This window comes from Syngnathus leptorhynchus, unplaced genomic scaffold, assembly GCF_054491065.1.
Source record: "Syngnathus leptorhynchus isolate UIUO unplaced genomic scaffold, UIUO_Slep HiC_scaffold_42, whole genome shotgun sequence".
Taxonomy (NCBI): domain Eukaryota; kingdom Metazoa; phylum Chordata; class Actinopteri; order Syngnathiformes; family Syngnathidae; genus Syngnathus; species Syngnathus leptorhynchus.
Genome location: NW_028232009.1, coordinates 69,433 through 80,000, shown reverse-complemented (window position 1 = coordinate 80,000; position 10,568 = coordinate 69,433).

Here is a 10,568-nt window from a genome sequence, read left to right as displayed (position 1 = left end):
TGCGGAGCGACAGACGCCCCCGCGACCGCGGTTGGTCGGGAAGGCTTTTCGGATAGAGGTCGGACGGTGTGTGTGGACGGCTTCCCGTGGTGCCGCCGCTATCAAGCCGGAGGGTTTGAGAAACGACATTCGCGGAAGGACCGGCGCGGCCGGCGGACGCTCGCACGCGCGGCGCCCGACACTCAGCCGCTCGCTCGGCCTCCGTGGATCGTGGCTAGGTGGGATGGATGCCAAACCGGGTCGTCTCGGTCTCGCCGCAGTACGGTCGCGCCGGGGCCTGCGGGGCGGCGCGGGGAGCGCACGCTCACGCGGCGGCCGGGGCGCTAGAGTGCGACCCGCAGTGGGTAGGAACCGTCCACCCGACGTCGGACGAGCCGAGGCCGATGGAGGCCCTACCAAGGCGGGTCATGAGTGCCAGTCGGTCAGTTGGGTGAGGGGGTACTCGGAGGCCCGCCGGGAGCAGACGGGCGACCGGGGATGGGGGGCGTACGCGGGCGGGCGCCGGGAGAAGACGGCCCGTCCGGGGTCGAATCTCGGCCTGTGTTTTCGGAGCCGGCCGGGCATCACGCTCCCTCCTTGGATGGACAACATTCGTAGTTGACACTTTGTGTCATTTTATCCGAGCGGGCGGGCGCCTCGAGAGGCGGACCGTCCGGGGCGACTCTCGGCCTGTGTTTTCGGAGCCGGCCGGGCCTCACGCTCCCTCCTTGGATGGACAACATTCGTAGTTGACACTTTGTGTCATTTTATCCGAGCAGACGGGCGCCGCGAGGCGGACCGTCCGGGGCGACTCTCGGCCTGTGTTTTCGGAGCCGGCCGGGCATCACGCTCCCTCCTTGGATGGACAACATTCGTAGTTGACACTTTGTGTCATTTTATCCGAGCGGGCGGGCGCCTCGAGAGGCGGACCGTCCGGGGCGACTCTCGGCCTGTGTTTTCGGAGCCGGCCGGGCCTCACGCTCCCTCCTTGGATGGACAACATTCGCAGTTGACACTTTGTGTCATTTTATCCGAGCAGACGGGCGCCGCGAGGCGGACCGTCCGGGGCGACTCTCGGCCTGTGTTTTCGGAGCCGGCCGGGCATCACGCTCCCTCCTTGGATGGACAACATTCGTAGTTGACACTTTGTGTCATTTTATCCGAGCAGACGGGCGCCGCGAGGCGACCGTCCGGGGCGACTCTCGGCCTGTGTTTAAGGAGCCGGCCGGGCATCACGCTCCTTCCTTGGATGGACAACATTCGTAGTTGACACTTTGTGTCATTTTATCCGAGCGGGCGGGCGCCGCGAGGCGGACCGTCCGGGGCGACTCTCGGCCTGTGTTTAAGGAGCCGGCCGGGCATCACGCTCCTTCCTTGGATGGACAACATTCGCAGTTGACACTTTGTGTCATTTTATCCGAGCAGACGGGCGCCGCGAGGCGGACCGTCCGGGGCGACTCTCGGCCTGTGTTTTCGGAGCCGGCCGGGCATCACGCTCCCTCCTTGGATGGACAACATTCGTAGTTGACACTTTGTGTCATTTTATCCGAGCAGACGGGCGCCGCGAGGCGACCGTCCGGGGCGACTCTCGGCCTGTGTTTAAGGAGCCGGCCGGGCATCACGCTCCTTCCTTGGATGGACAACATTCGTAGTTGACACTTTGTGTCATTTTATCCGAGCGGGCGGGCGCCGCGAGGCGGACCGTCCGGGGCGACTCTCGGCCTGTGTTTAAGGAGCCGGCCGGGCATCACGCTCCTTCCTTGGATGGACAACATTCGCAGTTGACACTTTGTGTCATTTTATCCGAGCAGACGGGCGCCGCGAGGCGGACCGTCCGGGGCGACTCTCGGCCTGTGTTTTCGGAGCCGGCCGGGCATCACGCTCCCTCCTTGGATGGACAACATTCGTAGTTGACACTTTGTGTCATTTTATCCGAGCAGACGGGCGCCGCGAGGCGGACCGTCCGGGGCGACTCTCGGCCTGTGTTTAAGGAGCCGGCCGGGCATCACGCTCCTTCCTTGGATGGACAACATTCGCAGTTGACACTTTGTGTCATTTTGTTCGGCCTGTGTTTAAGGAGGCGGCCGTCCTCCACTCGGTCCGTGTTTAAGGAGCGACACTCGCGCTCCGGTTCGGCCTGTATTTAGGGAGGCGGCCGTCCTCCGCTTGGTCTGTGTTAAGGGCGACACTCTGTCCATGTTTGAGGAGCCTGGCCCTGACGCTCCTCTCCGGCCTGTGTTTAAGGAGGCGGCCGTCCTCCCCTTGGTCCGTGTTAAGGGCGACACTCGGTCCATGTTTGAGGAGCCTGGCCCTGACGCTCCTCTCCGGCCTGTGTTTAAGGAGGCGGCCGTCCTCCCCTTGGTCCGTGTTAAGGGCGACACTCGGTCCATGTTTGAGGAGCCTGGCCCTGACGCTCCTCTCCGGCCTGTGTTTAAGGAGGCGGCCGTCCTCCCCTTGGTCTGTGTTAAGGGCGACACTCGGTCCATGTTTGAGGAGCCTGGCCCTGACGCTCCTCTCCGGCCTGTGTTTAAGGAGGCGGCCGTCCTCCCCTTGGTCCGTGTTAAGGGCGACACTCGGTCCATGTTTGAGGAGCCTGGCCCTGACGCTCCTCTCCGGCCTGTGTTTAAGGAGGCGGCCGTCCTCCCCTTGGTCCGTGTTAAGGGCGACACTCGGTCCATGTTTGAGGAGCCTGGCCCTGACGCTCCTCTCCGGCCTGTGTTTAAGGAGGCGGCCGTCCTCCCCTTGGTCTGTGTTAAGGGCGACACTCGGTCCATGTTTGAGGAGCCTGGCCCTGACGCTCCTCTCCGGCCTGTGTTTAAGGAGGCGGCCGTCCTCCCCTTGGTCTGTGTTAAGGGCGACACTCGGTCCGTGTTTAAGGAGCCTGGCCCTCGCGCTCCGGTTCGGCCTGTATTTAGGGAGGCGGCCGTCCTCCGCTTGGTCTGTGTTAAGGGCGACACTCGGTCCATGTTTGAGGAGCCTGGCCCTGACGCTCCTCTCCGGCCTGTGTTTAAGGAGGCGGCCGTCCTCCCCTTGGTCTGTGTTAAGGGCGACACTCGGTCCGTGTTTAAGGAGCGGCCCTCGCGCTCCGGTTCGGCCTGTATTTAGGGAGGCGGCCGTCCTCCGCTTGGTCTGTGTTAAGGGCGACACTCGGTCCGTGTTTAAGGAGCCGGCCCTGACGCTCCTCTTCGGCCTGTGTTTAAGGAGGCGGCCGTCCTCCACTTCCTTCCATGCACCACCACATTCGCAGTTGACACTTTGCCATTTTTTCAGAGAGGTGACACTTAGTCGTTTTTTCGAAAGTTGACACTTAGTCGTTTTTTCGAAAGTTGACACTTTGCCGTTTTTTCAGAGAGGCGACACTTAGTCGTTTTTTCGAAAGTTGACACTTAGCCGTTTTTTCGAAAGTTGACACTTAGCCGTTTTTTCGAAAGTTGACACTTAGCCGTTTTTTCGAAAGTTGACACTTAGTCACTTTTTCGCCACAGTGACACCTCCAGCGCGTGCCACGGCGCTTTTCAGGTCTTCTATCCGACCTTGTGCTGTCGAGGACGGCGTGTCCGACGCCGTGGGGAGACCAGCACCATCTCCTCCATACTCGTAAACGGGGTGCTTTGGAAAACGGGGGGAAAGTCGATGAGTACACTGACTACTGGGACCATTTCATTGTACTCTGGCGCACCTGAAGACCAAAAAAGGTACTGCACCTTAGCCCGGGTACCTCACCCCCTGGTACCTCGAGGAGAACTTAGAAAAATTTCGACAAATTTTTGGTGAGCTCCAGGGAGAGAGGCTGATTTTTCGCTTTTTGAGGCCGACCGCCGAACCGGCGCGGGGCGGACTCACAAGCCCCCCAGAGCCGTGGGCACTTAGTCGTTTTTTCAGAGAGGCGACACTTAGTCGTTTTTTCAGAGGCGACACTTAGTCGTTTTTTCGAAAGTTGACACTTAGCCGTTTTTTCGAAAGTCGACACTTAGCCGTTTTTTTGGAAAGTTGACACTTAGTCGTTTTTTCGAAAGTTGACACTTAGTCGTTTTTTCGCCACAATTGGCTCTGAGCTCCAGGGGGAGAGCCTGGTTTTGCCTTATTTCAGGCCGGCTGGGGAACCGGCGCGGGTCGGATGCACGAGCCCGGCAGAGCCGTGGGCACTTAGAAAATTTTCGCCGATTAAGCTGGGACCTCCAGGCGGAGACCGGCATTCCTCGTCCTCGGGGTTCGACCCAGGAACCGGCGCTGGGCAGACGCCGTAGCCACGCAGAGCCGTGGGCACTTAGAAAATATTCGCCAAGTTGGCTCTGAGCTCCAGGCGGAGAGGCTGGTTTTGCCTTATTTCAGGCCGGCTGGGGAACCGGCGCGGGTCGGATGCACGAGCCCGCAGAGCCGTGGGCACTTTGCCATTTTCTCAGAGTCGACACTTAGTCGTTTTTTCAGAGAGGCGACACTCTGTCGTTTTTTCGAAAGTTGACACTTTGCCGTTTTTTCAGAGAGGCGACACTTAGCCGTTTTTTCGAAAGTTGACACTTAGCCGTTTTTTCGAAAGTCGACACTTAGCCGTTTTTTCAGAGATGTGACACTTTGCCGTTTTTTCGAAAGTCGACACTTAGCCGTTTTTTCAGAGATGTGACACTTAGAAACTTTTTGCCAAGTTGGCTGTGAGCTCCAGGAGGAGACCGTTATTTTTCGTCATTCGAGGCCGACTGCGGAACCGGCGCTGGGCGGACGCCAAAGCTCGGCAGGGCCGTGGGCACTTAGAAACTTTTTGCCAAGTTGGCTGTGAGCTCCAGGAGGAGACCGTTATTTTTCGTCATTCGAGGCCGACTGCGGAACCGGCGCTGGGCGGACGCCAAAGCTCGGCAGGGCCGTGGGCACTTAGAAACTTTTTGCCAAGTTGGCTGTGAGCTCCAGGAGGAGACCGTTATTTTTCGTCATTCGAGGCCGACTGCGGAACCGGCGCTGGGCGGACGCCAAAGCTCGGCAGGGCCGTGGGCACTTAGAAACTTTTTGCCAAGTTGGCTGTGAGCTCCAGGAGGAGACCGTTATTTTTCGTCATTCGAGGCCGACTGCGGAACCGGCGCTGGGCGGACGCCAAAGCTCGGCAGGGCCGTGGGCACTTAGAAACTTTTTGCCAAGTTGGCTGTGAGCTCCAGGAGGAGACCGTCATTTTTCGTCATTCGAGGCCGACTGCGGAACCGGCGCTGGGCGGACGCCAAAGCTCGGCAGGGCCGTGGGCACTTAGAAACTTTTTGCCAAGTTGGCTGTGAGCTCCAGGAGGAGACCGTCATTTTTCGTCATTCGAGGCCGACTGCGGAACCGGCGCTGGGCGGACGCCAAAGCTCGGCAGGGCCGTGGGCACTTAGAAACTTTTTGCCAAGTTGGCTGTGAGCTCCAGGAGGAGACCGTCATTTTTCGTCATTCGAGGCCGACTGCGGAACCGGCGCTGGGCGGACGCCAAAGCTCGGCAGGGCCGTGGGCACTTAGAAACTTTTTGCCAAGTTGGCTGTGAGCTCCAGGAGGAGACCGTTATTTTTCGTCATTCGAGGCCGACTGCGGAACCGGCGCTGAGCGGACGCCAAAGCTCGGCAGGGCCGTGGGCACTTAGAAACTTTTTGCCAAGTTGGCTGTGAGCTCCAGGAGGAGACCGTTATTTTTCGTCATTGGAGGCCGACTGCGGAACCGGCGCTGGGCGGACGCCAAAGCTCGGCAGGGCCGTGGGCACTTAGAAACTTTTTGCCAAGTTGGCTGTGAGCTCCAGGAGGAGACCGTTATTTTTCGTCATTCTAGGCCGGCTGCAGAACCGGCGCGGGTCGGATGCACGAGCCCGCAGAGCCGTGGGCACTTTGCCACTTTTTCGCCACAATTGGCTGTGAGCTCCAGGAGGAGACCGTTATTTTTCGTCATTCTAGGCCGGTTGCAGAACCGGCGCGGCTCGGATGCACGAGCCCGCAGAGCCGTGGGCACTTAGAAAATTTTCAGAGAGGCGACACTTTGCCATTTTTTCAGAGAGGTGACACTTAGTCGTTTTTTCGAAAGTTGACACTTAGCCGTTTTTTCGAAAGTTGACACTTAGTCGTTTTTTCGAAAGTTGACACTTAGTCGTTTTTTCGCCAAAGTGCCCACCTCCAGCGCGTGCCACGGCGCTTTCCAGGTCTTCTATCCGACCTTGTGCTGTCGAGGACGGCGTGTCCGACGCCGTGGGGAGACCAGCACCATCTCCTCCATACTCGTAAACGAGGTGCTTTGGAAAACGGGGGGAAAGTCGATGAGTACACTGACTACTGGGACCATTTCATTGTACTCTGGCGCACCTGAAGACCAAAAAAGGTACTGCACCTTAGCCCGGGTACCTCACCCCCTGGTACCTCGAGGAGAACTTAGAAAAATTTCGACAAATTTTTGGTGAGCTCCAGGGAGAGAGGCTGATTTTTTGCTTTTTGAGGCCGACCGCCGAACCGGCGCGGGGCGGACTCACAAGCCCCGCAGAGCCGTGGGCACTTAGTCGTTTTTTCGAAAGTTGACACTTAGCCGTTTTTTCGAAAGTTGACACTTAGCCGTTTTTTCGAAAGTCGACACTTAGCCGTTTTTTCGAAAGTTGACACTTAGTCGTTTTTTCGCCGATTTTGCTGGGACCTCCAGGCGAGGACCGGCGTTTTTCGTCTTCCGGGTCCGACCCGGGAACCAGCGCCGAGCGGACACATTCGCTCGCTAGTGCCGTTGGCACTTAGAAAATTTTTCGTTTGTCATGAGCTCCGGGCGAGGACCGGCGTTTTTCGTCTTCCGGGTCCGACCCGGGAACCAGCGCCGAGCGGACACATTCGCTCGCTAGTGCCGTTGGCACTTAGAAAATTTTTCGTTTGTCATGAGCTCCGGGCGGAGACCGGCGTTTTTCGTCTTCCGGGTTCGACCCGGGAACCAGCGCCGAGCGGACACATTCGCTCGCTAGTGCCGTTGGCACTTAGAAAATTTTTCGTTTGTCATGAGCTCCGGGCGAGGACCGGCGTTTTTCGTCTTCCGGGTCCGACCCGGGAACCAGCGCCGAGCGGACACATTCGCTCGCTAGTGCCGTTGGCACTTAGAAAATTTTTCGTTTGTCATGAGCTCCGGGCGGAGACCGGCGTTTTTCGTCTTCCGGGTTCGACCCGGGAACCAGCGCCGAGCGGACACATTCGCTCGCTAGTGCCGTTGGCACTTAGAAAATTTTTCGTTTGTCATGAGCTCCGGGCGAGGACCGGCGTTTTTCGTCTTCCGGGTTCGACCCGGGAACCAGCGCCGAGCGGACACATTCGCTCGCTAGTGCCGTTGGCACTTAGAAAATTTTTCGTTTGTCATGAGCTCCGGGCGGAGAGCGGCGTTTTTCGTCTTCCGGGTTCGACCCGGGAACCAGCGCCGAGCGGACACATTCGCTCGCTAGTGCCGTTGGCACTTAGAAAATTTTTCGTTTGTCATGAGCTCCGGGCGAGGACCGGCGTTTTTCGTCTTCCGGGTTCGACCCGGGAACCAGCGCCGAGCGGACACATTCGCTCGCTAGTGCCGTTGGCACTTAGAAAATTTTTCGTTTGTCATGAGCTCCGGGCGGAGAGCGGCGTTTTTCGTCTTCCGGGTTCGACCCGGGAACCAGCGCCGAGCGGACACATTCGCTCGCTAGTGCCGTTGGCACTTAGAAAATTTTTCGTTTGTCATGAGCTCCGGGCGGAGACCGGCATTTTTCGTCATTCGAGGCCGACGGGGGAACCAGCCGGAGCGGACACGTTTGCTCGGAAGAGCCGTTGGCACTTAGAAAAAATTCCGTGTCTCGTGAGCTCCAGGGGGGACAGGCTGGTTTTATTCATCCGTAGCCGACATGGGAACCAGCGCGGAGCGGATTGGTGTTGCGCTGCCATATACCTCATCTCTCTCAGGAGTCCCCCCCTTATACGTGCCGATGGTGTTTTGGAAAACGGGGGGTAACTGGATGAGTACACTGACTAGGGGGACCAGTACACTAGCGAGTGGGACCAGTACACTGACTAGTGGGACCAACACACTATGAGCGCCTGGTACCTAAAATGGAAGTATAGAGGCCGAATTTCGGGCAAGATCACGCCGGGTTAGGCTTCCAGGACCTCGGCTAAGCAATTTTAACGGGTCGCCCGGTTCTTTTTTGATCCAGCCCGGTTCTTTTTTTTATCCAGCCCGGTTCTTTTTACACTTCCAGCTGGAGCTCGGGAGCGGCTTTTTGCACAAGATAACGCCGTGTTAGGCTTCCAGGACCTCGGCTAAGCAATTTTAACGGGTCGCCCGGTTCTTTTTTGATCCAGCCCGGTTCTTTTTTTTATCCAGCCCGGTTCTTTTTACACTTCCAGCTGGAGCTCGGGAGCGGCTTTTTGCACAAGAACACGCCGTGTTAGGCTTCCAGGACCTCGGCTAAGCAATTTTAACGGGTCGCCCGGTTCTTTTTTGATCCAGCCCGGTTCTTTTTTTTATCCAGCCCGGTTCTTTTCACACTTCCAGCTGGAGCTCGGGAGCGGCTTTTTGCACAACATCACGCCGTGTTAGGCTTCCAGGACCTCGGCTAAGCAATTTTAACGGGTCGCCCGGTTCTTTTTTGATCCAGCCCGGTTCTTTTTTTTATCCAGCCCGGTTCTTTTTACACTTCCAGCTGGAGCTCGGGAGCGGCTTTTTGCACAAGATCACGCCGTGTTAGGCTTCCAGGACCTCGGCTAAGCAATTTTAACGGGTCGCCCGGTTCTTTTTTGATCCAGCCCGGTTCTTTTTTTTATCCAGCCCGGTTCTTTTTACACTTCCAGCTGGAGCTCGGGAGCGGCTTTTTGCACAAGATAACGCCGTGTTAGGCTTCCAGGACCTCGGCTAAGCAATTTTAACGGGTCGCCCGGTTCTTTTTTTTATCCAGCCCGGTTCTTTTTTTATCCAGCCCGGTTCTTTTTACACTTCCAGCTGGAGCTCGGGAGCGGCTTTTTGCACAAGATCACGCCGGGTTAGGCTTCCAGGACCTCGGCTAAGCAATTTTAACGGGTCGCCCGGTTCTTTTTTTGATCCAGCCCGGTTCTTTTTTTATCCAGCCCGGTTCTTTTTACACTTCCAGCTGGAGCTCGGGAGCGGCTTTTTGCACAAGATCACGCCGTGTTAGGCTTCCAGGACCTCGGCTAAGCAATTTTAACGGGTCGCCCGGTTCTTTTTTGATCCAGCCCGGTTCTTTTTTTTTATCCAGCCCGGTTCTTTTCACACTTCCAGCTGGAGCTCGGCAGCGGCTATTTGCACAAGATCACGCCGGGTTAGGCTTCCAGGACCTCGGCTAAGCAATTTTAACGGGTCGCCCGGTTCTTTTTTGATCCAGCCCGGTTCTTTTTTTTATCCAGCCCGGTTCTTTTCACACTTCCAGCTGGAGCTCGGGAGCGGCTTTTTGCACAAGATCACGCCGTGTTAGGCTTCCAGGACCTCGGCTAAGCAATTTTAACGGGTCGCCCGGTTCTTTTTTGATCCAGCCCGGTTCTTTTTTTTATCCAGCCCGGTTCTTTTCACACTTCCAGCTGGAGCTCGGCAGCGGCTATTTGCACAAGATCACGCCGGGTTAGGCTTCCAGGACCTCGGCTAAGCAATTTTAACGGGTCGCCCGGTTCTTTTTTGATCCAGCCCGGTTCTTTTTTTTATCCAGCCCGGTTCTTTTCACACTTCCAGCTGGAGCTCGGCAGCGGCTATTTGCACAAGATCACGCCGGGTTAGGCTTCCAGGACCTCGGCTAAGCAATTTTAACGGGTCGCCCGGTTCTTTTTTGATCCAGCCCGGTTCTTTTTTTTATCCAGCCTGGTTCTTTTTACACTTCCAGCTGGAGCTCGGGAGCGGCTTTTTGCACAAGATCACGCCGTGTTAGGCTTCCAGGACCTCGGCTAAGCAATTTTAACGGGTCGCCCGGTTCTTTTTTGATCCAGCCCGGTTCTTTTTTTTATCCAGCCCGGTTCTTTTTACACTTCCAGCTGGAGCTCGGGAGCGGCTTTTTGCACAAGATAACGCCGTGTTAGGCTTCCAGGACCTCGGCTAAGCAATTTTAACGGGTCGCCCGGTTCTTTTTTGATCCAGCCCGGTTCTTTTTTTTATCCAGCCCGGTTCTTTTTACACTTCCAGCTGGAGCTCGGGAGCGGCTTTTTGCACAAGAACACGCCGTGTTAGGCTTCCAGGACCTCGGCTAAGCAATTTTAACGGGTCGCCCGGTTCTTTTTTGATCCAGCCCGGTTCTTTTTTTTATCCAGCCCGGTTCTTTTCACACTTCCAGCTGGAGCTCGGGAGCGGCTTTTTGCACAAGATCACGCCGTGTTAGGCTTCCAGGACCTCGGCTAAGCAATTTTAACGGGTCGCCCGGTTCTTTTTTGATCCAGCCCGGTTCTTTTTTTTATCCAGCCCGGTTCTTTTTACACTTCCAGCTGGAGCTCGGGAGCGGCTTTTTGCACAAGATCACGCCGTGTTAGGCTTCCAGGACCTCGGCTAAGCAATTTTAACGGGTCGCCCGGTTCTTTTTTTTATCCAGCCCGGTTCTTTTTTTTATCCAGCCCGGTTCTTTTTACACTTCCAGCTGGAGCTCGGGAGCGGCTTTTTGCACAAGA